At 32.7% G+C, this 12,278-nt stretch overlaps 2 non-coding genes across 2 annotated transcripts; both read right to left on the bottom strand.

The window, feature by feature from the left end:
* Positions 1-275: 275 nt before the first annotated feature.
* LOC149408946 (5S ribosomal RNA) lies at positions 276-394 on the bottom strand. The gene has a single exon (XR_016305341.1). It is a non-coding gene; the product is annotated as a 5S ribosomal RNA (ribosomal RNA).
* A 323-nt stretch (positions 395-717) lies between these two features.
* On the bottom strand, positions 718-836 carry LOC149408945 (5S ribosomal RNA). The gene has a single exon (XR_016305343.1). It is a non-coding gene; the product is annotated as a 5S ribosomal RNA (ribosomal RNA).
* Between the last annotated feature and the right edge of the window lie 11,442 nt (positions 837-12,278).

Genomic DNA, 12,278 nt, shown 5'->3' with positions numbered 1-12,278 from the left:
AAAATTAGTATAAAAAAGCCCTAATAATACTGAAAACATTAGCAAGGTGTGTGCGACGTTGATAAAAATAATCATTACATACGCGCTTGAAAAAGATCGTAATTACATCCATAACTTTGCAGGAATTTTTTTTTTCAATGGTTGACCATAATATCAATCCACTAAGTAATATTTTAGGCCTGTAGCATACTTGAAAAGTTAAAGAATTTTATGATATTATTAATGATAGTAACGATAAAAAAATAAAAAAAAACATGAAATTACCATAAAAAATGGGCCAACGGCACGCGGTGTTCCCAAGCGGTCACCCATCCAAGTACTGACCGCGCCCAATGTTGCTTAACTTCGGTGATCGGACGAGAACCGGTGTGTTCAACATGGTATGGTCGTTGGCAAACGCTAAACAATATTAATTTCTACTCTACCTGCCAATAAATATATGAAAATTAGTATAAAAAAGCCCTAATAATACTGAAAACATTAGCAAGGTGTGTGCGACGTTGATAAAAATAATCATTACATACGCGCTTGAAAAAGATCGTAATTACATCCATAACTTTGCAGGAATTTTTTTTTTCAATGGTTGACCATAATATCAATCCACTAAGTAATATTTTAGGCCTGTAGCATACTTGAAAAGTTAAAGAATTTTATGATATTATTAATGATAGTAACGATAAAAAAATAAAAAAAAACATGAAATTACCATAAAAAATGGGCCAACGGCACGCGGTGTTCCCAAGCGGTCACCCATCCAAGTACTGACCGCGCCCAATGTTGCTTAACTTCGGTGATCGGACGAGAACCGCTGTGTTCAACATGGTATGGTCGTTGGCAAACGCTAAACAATATTAATTTCTACTCTACCTGCCAATAAATATATGAAAATTAGTATAAAAAAGCCCTAATAATAAGAGAGAAGAATACTAGAAGTTTCACTTCTGTCTTGCGTAGGCTTGACACACCCACTTTTTTTTTTAAATATATATATATATACACATACATATATATACATACACAGACATACATATATGCATATATAAATACATTCATATACATCTATATATGAACACACACAAACGTAATGTGTATTCACATATATACATACATATACAGATACATGGTTAATTTTATTATAATGGTTTAGAAGTTAGGAACTCATGTATTCTTTAAAAAAGGCTCGTCCCCTTTCAGATATCCAGTTTTGGACACGTATAATAAAAAGGGATATAGTATTAGTAGATTTTATGTCCCTGTCCAACGCGTTGTATATTTTAGGGGCGATGTACCAGTATTGTCGTTGAGCGAATGTGGTTCTAGTTTTTGGGACCACGCATCCCAGATTTGATGAAAAGCGGGTGTTTACTTGGTGTTGAGGAGCCACTAACAAGTCATTTTTTCGTATGTAGCATAAGCTTGTCTTAATGAATAGCTGGCGAATATCTAAGACCCTAATTTTAGTAAATAGTATTTTGGAGGGATAGGTAGGATGACATTTAAATATAATTCTGAGGACTAGTTTTTGTACTGTAATTATTGGATTAATGACGGATTCTGCACAGCCACCCCATCCCAGAATACCATATGCTGCTATCGATTGAAAAAGGGCAAAATATACGCTTTTTAGAGTCGTTAGGTCTAAGATGGATCTAAGAGAGCAGAATATGTGGGAGAGTTTACGAAGTCTTTTTGTTGTTTCTTTTATATGGGTTTCCCAGCGTAGTTGGTCATCGATTATTATTCCCAAGTATTTAACTTCCTTTGAAGATTTAAGAGTTGAGCACGTGCATTGAATATTAGGTGAGGTTTGAGGAGTCTGTATGTTGAGTGAACACGAGTGGATGGTAGGTTTGGGGCAGTTATTGGGAAAGCTATGTTTGGGTATGGAAAACGTCATGTATTGTGTTTTGTCGATATTGAGTGTGAGGAGGTTTGTGTCTAGCCAATGCTTAACTTTTGTTAGGCCAATATTTGTTTTGTTTGTAACTGATTGCCATGTTTCATCTTCAAATATTAAGACTGTATCATCGGCAAATGAAATTATCTTGCCTCCAATATTCATAGTGCATAATGTGTTGATATATATGAGAAATAGAATTGGCCCTAGTACACTACCTTGAGGGACCCCATAGGACATGGATAATTTTTTGCTCATATAAATTTTGTCAGAGTGGATAAGGGTTTGTTGTGAACGATTTGTTAAGTAGTTTTTAAACCATGTGTAAGCTATCCCTGTAATGCCGATCTGTTGAAGTTTTTTAAGTAGTAAAGGATGGGAAACCGTATCAAATGCTTTTGCGAGGTCAAGGAAAACAGCAAGTGGTTTGCGACCTTTGTCAAGATTTTGGGAAACAATTTTTGTGAGAGCAGCTATTGCATCAGAGGTATTCCTCCCTTTGCGGAAGCCATATTGGTTATCCGATAATATTTTATTATTTTCAAGGAACTTGCAGAGTCTATGTTTCACCGCCTTTTCTATAATTTTAGAAATAGTGCTGAGTAATGATATCGGTCGATAATTATTAACAGATAATTTATCACCTGTTTTGAAGATAGGGATTATTGTGGCCTGTTTTAAAGAGTTAGGGAATATTCCAGTTTTAAAGCTTAAGTTGATAATGTGTTTAAGAGGTGGGGCTATAAATTTTTGAATGTGTTTGATAATTTTTGTTGAAATTTGATCTTTCCCGGCAGAGTTACTGTTTTTAAGAGATGAGATAAGTTCTATTATTTCTAGTTCAGTGGTGGGAGTGAAGTGAAAAGGGTTATAGCTGAGATTATTGACATGTATATTTTTTGCAAGATCTTTCTCAAGATAAAGATAAAGATAAGATCAGATAAAGATAACGTACAAACTTCTTTTGTACTTTCTCTACCATTGAAGTGTACGTTGCATCCCAGGGTCCCCATCCCCATCCCCCATTATCTTAGTCCACATCGGAAGGGGTTCCTGTACTGAACTGAGGCGTACTATATTTTGATTAAATACCGATTGTTCAAGAACTTATAACGATTTTATTTGATTTGTTTGTTTTTTCTATCCCTATAGTTAAAAAATCATTGGTCAAATTATTGCTGAGGTCTTGTACATATGTATTCTTTGAGATGTTTCAGTTACCCTTTAACCATCAACTAGGGGACATAATAATGTATTTCCTGCCTCCCCTATGTGGGCACTCCACTAATCAACAGTTCATTAGGTGATGGATACTGTACTGTTGTATTACTTGTTAACTTTATATTTCCCGAGTATCGTGTTTAATGTAATAAGGCTAATTGTATTAGGGACTTTTAAGTGAGCCGAGTAATTATACAAATTACGGAGTCAACCATGCTTTAAAAACTGTTTTTATGTTTGATATTCATATTAATTTGTGAAACGTATCCGAAGTTTGTATGATTTATTATTTTAATAATACGTTTATCAGGTTACATGGAAGTTTTGTTTAGGTTGTTTGTTTCAGTTTGTTTTACAATATTAATTATTCAAAACAGAACGGTATGCAAAACCTAAATTCTAATGTATTTTCAGAATGGCCTATAAGAAAAAAAAGGTTGTCAAAAAAGTAATAAAGGATTCTAGTGGTAAAAGCTATACGTGTTTGAGCTTAACATAAAATTATTAATGTTTAAAATTATTTTTCATGTCAAAAATAAACGGTTAGAATTGGAAATCCTTGATTTTTATTCCATTCATGAACGAAGTAAATGAGATAAGTTCTAGAAAGGTAAACATAATGTACAAATAGATAATACTTGGAATATACGCGATCCATCAACATTTGCCTTCGGGCCTATCAGTCCCCTGTTTACAGTGTTTACCCAAGGAGCTGTGTTTGCTCTAAGCTACAAAATACCCACTGCTTGCACGAGGGGAATGATCACTTAGGAGGGTGTGTGTTCAGAGACAAGTTTCGACTTGTAAAATCGGCAAGTGGAAACAAGATCTAACATTGATTTCCCACTGTTTGCCTTCAAACATACTTTTCCTCGTGTGTTTGATCCTTTTCTTATGGCCTTATAGTAAGTATAAACCCTTATCGAAATGTTCGTTCACCATTACTCAATTTATAAAACATATTTCTACTAAATACCAGATAACTCTTATCCCATTTAGCACAACTTTATCAGCCTGGTGAGATCAATAGTAACAAATCTCCACAAACACTAGCTACGCCTACCAATAATTTAGAATATTATACTGTTAAGATCTTGGGTGTTAGCGCAATTCAAAAGAAATAGAATTAACATTTTCTTGCAATTTACTTCACGTGTGCTAAGCCCATTTTATAGGCGAAAAGCTTAAATCTAAGAAATATAATTTAAATTGCTATCAAAAAGATATTTGAAACTGCTGCGTGGGAGTTTGATATTATGTCTAATGAACGAATAAAGCACATATACGCGTGAGATATGCATATACGTGTTTCATTATTAGAAATTAAAGACCATTTTCAAGGAAACATAAACTCTACCTATATTAAACTGCTTTCAAATAAATCATTTAGATATAATTAAATACAGAATACTGATTGGCTGTTCACAAGAAGTGAACACTCGATTTAATGCTTTGAAATGTATCCGGGCCCTTAGTCATCCCTCAAAGAGCTTTTAGGCTAAATCTCTGAACAATCAGCAAATAGATACTAATCTGAAATCCTGCTACAGCATCCTCTAATTGAGAGAGATTTTGAGATCTATCTCAATTGCTTGGGATCAGTCAATTAGAGATGACAATTGTTTCGCTTCATTCCATTGCAGGCAATTGAGCAAACAGTCGATGTTCTCTTCACTGTTGGAACTTTTCAAAATTCTTGTGTTTTGCTGTCATTTTTCATAATGAGAAGTAAAATGTTTTTGTCGGCGGTAGTTTTAAAATGTAATTGAATTATAAAGTTTTCAATTTGATTGGAATAACATATTTTAATAACTTTTGAAGGTTATATTCATCAATTTAATAACCGAGTGGTTAGAGGCATTGTCTTGACAAGACCGAGAGTTTTTTTTTTAAATATTTATTGAGTTAGTTTATACAACATTTGAATTTACATTTACATTTCTGATTTCGTAATTATGAACATCTCTATTAAAAACAATTTCATCCTTAAGATATTTCGGTATTTGATTGTTCATGACTTTATGCACAAAAATTAACACATTAAAAACAGTATCTTTTTTATTATCTATTTTGATTAATGCTTGCGTATTTGCCTTTTCCCAGTATACATCTCATAGCTATATTCTAGTTGGGTTCGATTCCCAGTTTAGACCGTTACCTTTTTATTTTTTTATCTCCTGCTTCTGTTTCATCTTTCTTTTAGATTCATTAGTATTTTCTTCTTCTTCAATAATAATGTTATCCATTGAGGTATTTCTAACTGCATTGTCTGTAACTAACCACATTCCTACAACGTTACAATATTGAAGATGGAAGAAAACAAAGTAATAAATCTGAGTTGTAAGGGCGAACAGGGTGAATGTGCTATCTGTTTCCGCAGAGCTGACTGTGCTAAAAGTCTTAAAGATAAAATAGTTAGCTCTTTTGGTAGGAGAGAGATAGACAATGATACTTACCGAGTTTCTACTGCAAACCGAGGTGTGGATAGTAGATATGAAGCTGTTCTTACTTGTAAAGAAAGATAATGAAATCATTAGTTCATCAAGATTGTATAAATTATATAACGATCAGTTTCCACAGACATAAAACCTCCTTACTATTTGAATATTCAATTAATAATTTCAATCTTCACAGTGTCTATGAATTCAACGACCTTTGAAAATGACAATTCAACACACCTCCAAAAAGTGATAAAAAGTCATGAAAAGTTATGAAACAAAAACTAGGTTAAATAAGTTATGCATGTAACTATTAAACCTAGTTTTTGTTTCATCACTTTTAATGACTCTATATTACTTTTTAAGGGTATGTCGAATTTTCATTTTGATGAAATATCATGGAACCACCTTTCACAAGCAAATTACGAAGCAAACTCGCTAATTCCTTATACAGAAAATAGGGACAAAAGACATTTTTATTTTAAAAACACTTTGAGAAAATCGGCTGAAAATTAAATAACTAAATAGCTGAAATACTCACTAATCTTACTATTATTTATATTTACTTTTATGTGAAACCGCACAGGAGTCCCAACTGCTCCCAACCGTCTGGAGCCAGTGAGTCTTTGGCATTCCCTATTTGGGTATGTTGTGAGGCTGAAGGTAGTTGGGATGGGAAGGAGATGGAGAATTCAATTATTATTGACTATTCAGATCTGGTTACCAAACACGGCCAAAGCCATTTCATAAAAGCATAATAAAAGAGTAGTAAATAAATAATCATTTATTTATTTCTTAAATAATTATTTATTTCAATAAGAAAATAAAGATTTCGAGACGATACACGAAGATTCTGAAAGTAAGCGACTAGAAATATGTTACATATTTAAAGTGACAGATTTATTCTTATTTAGTCTTATTCTTTTCAGAATTTTCATGACTTTCTCATAAGGCATTTCTAAACAGGAACTTTGCAAGTTGTAGGAACGTATGGAGTTAGGAATGTTTACACACCTTCAAGGCAATCCTTTTTCATAAACATGGATTTAAAAAAGACTACGCCACGACAATAATGTTTCTGTCATTCCGTTGTGTTTTCCGGATCCGGACATATACGTACGTTTGTACGTTTAACAAAATATCCTTCAAAATTAAATTTTATAATTACCTACATAATATTCACACCATCATCAATTTTTTCAACCCTCAATATTAAGAGTAAGAGTGAGAGTGAAAAGAAGGAAACCCTTACTGTACTGCCTACTCTCTCAATACAGAACAGGACCACAGGAGCTGTTTGCCAGTGGATCCTACACTAACACTAACTACGTAATATCATATTGGTAGAGTACATTCGTATTAACCTTCCGTAGGCTGCTTGGGTAAATTTCCACGAAATCTTTTATCAACAGAATTTTAATGATTTACCTTAAAATAATTTACAATGTAATAACACATTTTCGGCACAGATGGAAGGACATGCAAATATACCCAAAATGAGAGTCGTATATTATACAGCAACGAAATTCATCACAGCAAATACCCAGTAGAACAGATCTGAATATTAAATATTATTACGTAATGTTGAATAGAACAATGAAAGTTTTGCATAAACTAAACTAAATCCACGTAAAGGACGCGAGTGACATTCCGGTACAATAATTTCTGACCCAAAACCGGATTAATAACCAATAAATCGGACTCAAAAAATGGCCCCTTCAGAAGAAAACAGCATTCCTGAAACTTATGAATGTGACAACTTTGAGGATGTAAACACATTATTCAACGATACATCATTCAACATACTAAACATGAACATCAGAAGTATAAGAAAACATTTGATGAACTATGTATCCTTTTAAATACGTTATCCTTCCAAGTTGATTTTATAGCACTCACTGAAACACAAATGCGCGAATGTGTTCCGTTTTACTTACCGAACTATATTTCTTTATCAATTCCGGCTAGACATACCTCTCATGATGGCATTACTATATTTTACAACATGCATTCCATATCCAACATAAAAATAGACAAACCAAACTTCAAATATTCAAATGCTGTCCATGCAACCTTCACTGCAAAGGGAAAAAAATACTCTATTTTGACCGCATATCGCTCTCCCTCTCTATCTACAAATCTGTTTACACAAGAAATTAAATCTTTTATTAACAACAATAGCACAAACCAATTTGATTTTGCTTTTTTTATGGGTGACCTCAATATTAATATACAAAACGCTTTACTAAACCCGATCTCGAATGAATATCTAAATGTTCTGTATTCTACAGGATATCTTTCCTACATAAACAACACCACCAGACCTAATTACCCTAACGATACGTGTCTAGATCATATTTTTCTAAAATCAAATAAAAATCATCTTCATAAATCCGCTACACTTAAAATTGACATAACTGACCACTACCCCACTTTCTACGGCCACTATTTTCCAAATATGCCCATCCATGCTGAACCAAATAATCTTAACAAAATAATTACCAAAATCAACTATTCAACTCTGGACAACTTACTGACTGAAGAATCGTGGATCGCCGTCTTATCCAACGATAACCCAAATTTAGCTCTGAATAATTTCTATGAAATAATACAAAGATATATCCTAAAAAGTCAAGAACCAATATCACCACCTAAAAGTAAGCATAAACACATAAAACCATGGATTACGCGCGGACTTATAATCTCAATAGAACACAGAAACAAACTTTTCAAAATCCATAAAAATCACGAAAAACATTGCACATCTAACAATGTAGAACAGAACCATTCCAAACGTAATGAATATATTATATTTAGAAACTACCTAAACACAATCATAAAAAAACAAAAACAACAATACTACTCTTCACAACTACACAATGCGCACACAGATTCAAAAAAAACATGGAAAGTCATTAATGAAATTACAAATAGAAATCAAAAGGTCCACAAAATTCCTCAAAAAATCATTACTGACAATAACGAAACCATCGAAGACGCCGAGAGCATTGCTAACAATTTCAATCACTTCTTTACAAACATCGCCTCAACCCTTATGGATAATAATCCCAATCTTAGTATTCACTCAAATCAAACTCTTCCCGGCCTTTCAGAGACTAAAAACACTACCTCTGAGCTTTCTACATTCAGAGAAATAAAAAAACCTGAAATCTTAAAACAAATTGATAACCTTAAAGAGAAGTCTGCAAATGGCCCGGATAACTTAAGCAATACCACAACCAAATCAATTAAAAAACACATAATCATCCCATTACATCACATCTTTAACAGTTGCATCAGACATAGCATATACCCCGACAATTTTAAACTCTCCCACATCATTCCAATACATAAATCCGGATCCCAATGCAAAACAGATAAATATAGACCTATCACTCTAACTTCGCAACTATCCAAGATCTTCGAAAAGTGTTTAAAACAACAAATTATGAATTTTCTAGAATCTAATTCAATCCTCTCAGCTAATCAATATGGCTTTAGAACAAACCTTTCCACCAACGACGCTATCTTTAGTTTAACCAAAAACATTTACTCTAACCTAGACTCTAACACTAAGACTCTAACGATTTTCCTAGACCTAAAGAAAGCGTTTGACACGGTCAACCATAAAATTCTATTAAAGAAAATCTCTAACGTTGGTATCAAAAACAAAAGTCTCATGCTATTAAAAAGCTACATATTAAATCGCCAACAATCCACAAAAATAGGATCAACCTTAAGCGCTTACGATCTAGTAAAACATGGTGTTCCACAAGGAACTGTCTTAGGGCCACTACTCTTTCTAATCTACATCAATGACTTATGCAACATAGTAATACCAGGTAAAATTCTCTCTTTTGCCGATGATACTGCAATAACAGTGCAAGGTAAAACATGGGAAGATACAATAAGTAAAGCCAACAAATGCATTGCAATAGTCAAAGATTGGCTAGATAGAAATCTTCTTAGTCTAAATTATGAGAAAACCGTTTTTATTCCCTTCTATAATTCCCAAAAGGCATCCCCAAAAAATAATCCTAACCTGAAGTTCCATAATGTTAATTGTAACCCTGAAACATGCTCAAACTGCGAAGATGTAAAATTAGGAAATTATATCAAATACCTAGGTGTAACTATTGACTGTCAACTCAAATGGACTTATCACATAGAAAAAACTGTCAATAAACTGAGGCACCTCATTTACATATTCAAACGCATGAGCAATATCGTTAACATAAGAACTATGAGGCTTGTTTATGATGCATTGGTACTTTCATCCATTTCCTACGGAATAATCGCCTGGGGAGGAACATTCAATAACCATGTGAAACCTCTAGAAATTATTCAGAAGTCTATCATTAAGATAATGCACCAGAAGACCAAAACATATCCCACCGATAAATTGTTTAAGGAAACTGACATCTGGAACTAAGGCAGATCTACTGTGTCCAATGTCTTAAATTCATATACACTCGTCCTTATAATTTCTGTAAAAATCCAAATCGTTCTAGCCAGAGACACAACATATGCATGTACACAGTGCCTCACTGCAAAACTAGGCTAGCCCAAAGACACATTAACTATATTGGCCCAAAATTGTTTAATTCCTTGCCGAGTTCCATCAAGATGTGCCAAAACCTAAACTCATATAAAATAAATGTCAAAAGCTGGGTAAAAAAGTATCTGGAAGTGAGAGAATTTTTTCTATAAGTTATACGAATATGATACCTATATATGATAATATGTTACCATCTACATTTGAAAAAAAAAAAAAAAAAAAAGTTTAACTTCTTTTAAACTGTTTTTTTATTAAAATAACCAAATGTACTATATGATTTATTTTTTTTTCTTTATTCATATCTCTTTTTTCATTTAAACCATAGATAATGTAACCACCACTGTTTTGATTTTCACCTTATAATGCCCACGCACAGGCTTCGCCTTTGTGGGATTTTTTTGTTACTGCCTTATATTTTGTATAATTATATATGTACCTGTATGTATCAAAAAAATTGACAATAAAAAAAAAAAAAATAAAAAAAATAAAAAAAAAAAACTTGTTTCCAATACCTCTGCCAATAGTAATTATAGTAATTAAAACCCCCTTGACAGTATGCAAGAAGGTACTGCACTCACCATTTCAATAAGTCAGGAAGAAACATCTCGTTAAAGGTTCAAATATCTCAACACTAACTGCATTGCGAAACTGGTCACGTCTCTAAAGTTCCATTGGAACTTTTCTGTCCTTTAAAAATGTTCCGGTTTGGATAAGAAGTAAAGAGGAAGTAGTACAAGAAGAGGAAGTAAGAATAGTATTCATTGGACGGGGTAATCCCAGCATCCCGTAAAACGTGAATTCGCAGGCCACATCCTTAATACAGCCTTCAATCGAGGAAATGGATCCATGTGGAATAAGGTCATTCGATTATGCGCAGAAAAGGATGTTATTTTTTTTTATTTTTTTTTTTTTATTCAGTGAATTTTAAGAATTACAATTTTAGTTTACTTAATAACTCCCACACTAGGCTTATGCCCGTGTTGTGGTAGTCATAATTCTATAAATTACAATAAAACCATATGTTGTAGTAATAAAAATAAAACATAATATAGAAGGAAAAAAAAATAAACATATTTAAGGAAAATATAAAACAAAATATATGTTTTTTTTATACATGCAAACAAACATACATACACATATATAGATGCTCAGATATATATACATATACATACAAACATAGACATACATACATGCATACATAAATACATGTATATATATACACATACATACATTCATGCATGCATATATAAATACATTCATACACATCTATATATGAACACATACAAACGTAATGTGTATTCACATATATACATAAATATACAGATATGTACATGGTTAATTTTATTATAATGGTTTAAAAGTTCAATTAACTATATTAATCACGTATGAGAGCATCACTACGTAAAGTTTGAGGGGAAGGGAAAAGAGTTAGATTTGATACCGAAACCCATTGCAAGAGTAATCAACTACAAGTATCTATCTATAAAATGCATTACGAAGCAGACCGAATTAAAGATTATCCAAATAAAGATGAAAGGAAATATTTCAATATATTATACTGAAATATTTTCAACAATCACATCATTTATTTTTTCTTATGAGCTTAAATTCACCGCAGGTCAAGAATTTATAATAGAACAAATAAAATAACAGAAAGGTTTCATAATCTTTCTGTTCTTTGAGAGCTTCCGAAACCCACTAATGACGTAAAGACTTTTGTTTGCTCAAAACCTAAGGCAGATTATCTACCTGTTCCTAATATTATAGTATGTAACAATACTAAGTGTCACAGTCAACACGTAAATTTTTGCTCCACACAAATTAATAATTATATTAAAATTAAGAGCTTAAAGTAGTGTTTTTCACCCACGAGTACTTTACCATAATCAAAAATTAACATTGTGTACCAACAGTTGCAGCTGCCTAACCGGTAATTCTTTATTATTAATTAAAATTTCAACTGTCACTGGATTCCATTAGACACACACATACAAAGCCGATTAGAAGGAAGAATACTAATACAATCAAAGTTTCGAAGAGTACAAGTGAAACGCCCACCCACTTCTCGCCATAGACAACGCATGAACAGGGTTGTCACTGCATCTTATATAAATTATTAATATACAAAATCCAATTGCAAGATGAGTACCACTGATGCACTATC

Source organism: Hesperophylax consimilis, unplaced genomic scaffold (assembly GCF_061612785.1).
Source record: "Hesperophylax consimilis isolate HC1 unplaced genomic scaffold, BYU_Hcon_1.0 scaffold_40, whole genome shotgun sequence".
Classification (NCBI taxonomy): domain Eukaryota; kingdom Metazoa; phylum Arthropoda; class Insecta; order Trichoptera; family Limnephilidae; genus Hesperophylax; species Hesperophylax consimilis.
This window is presented reverse-complemented; position numbering and strand designations above follow the sequence as displayed.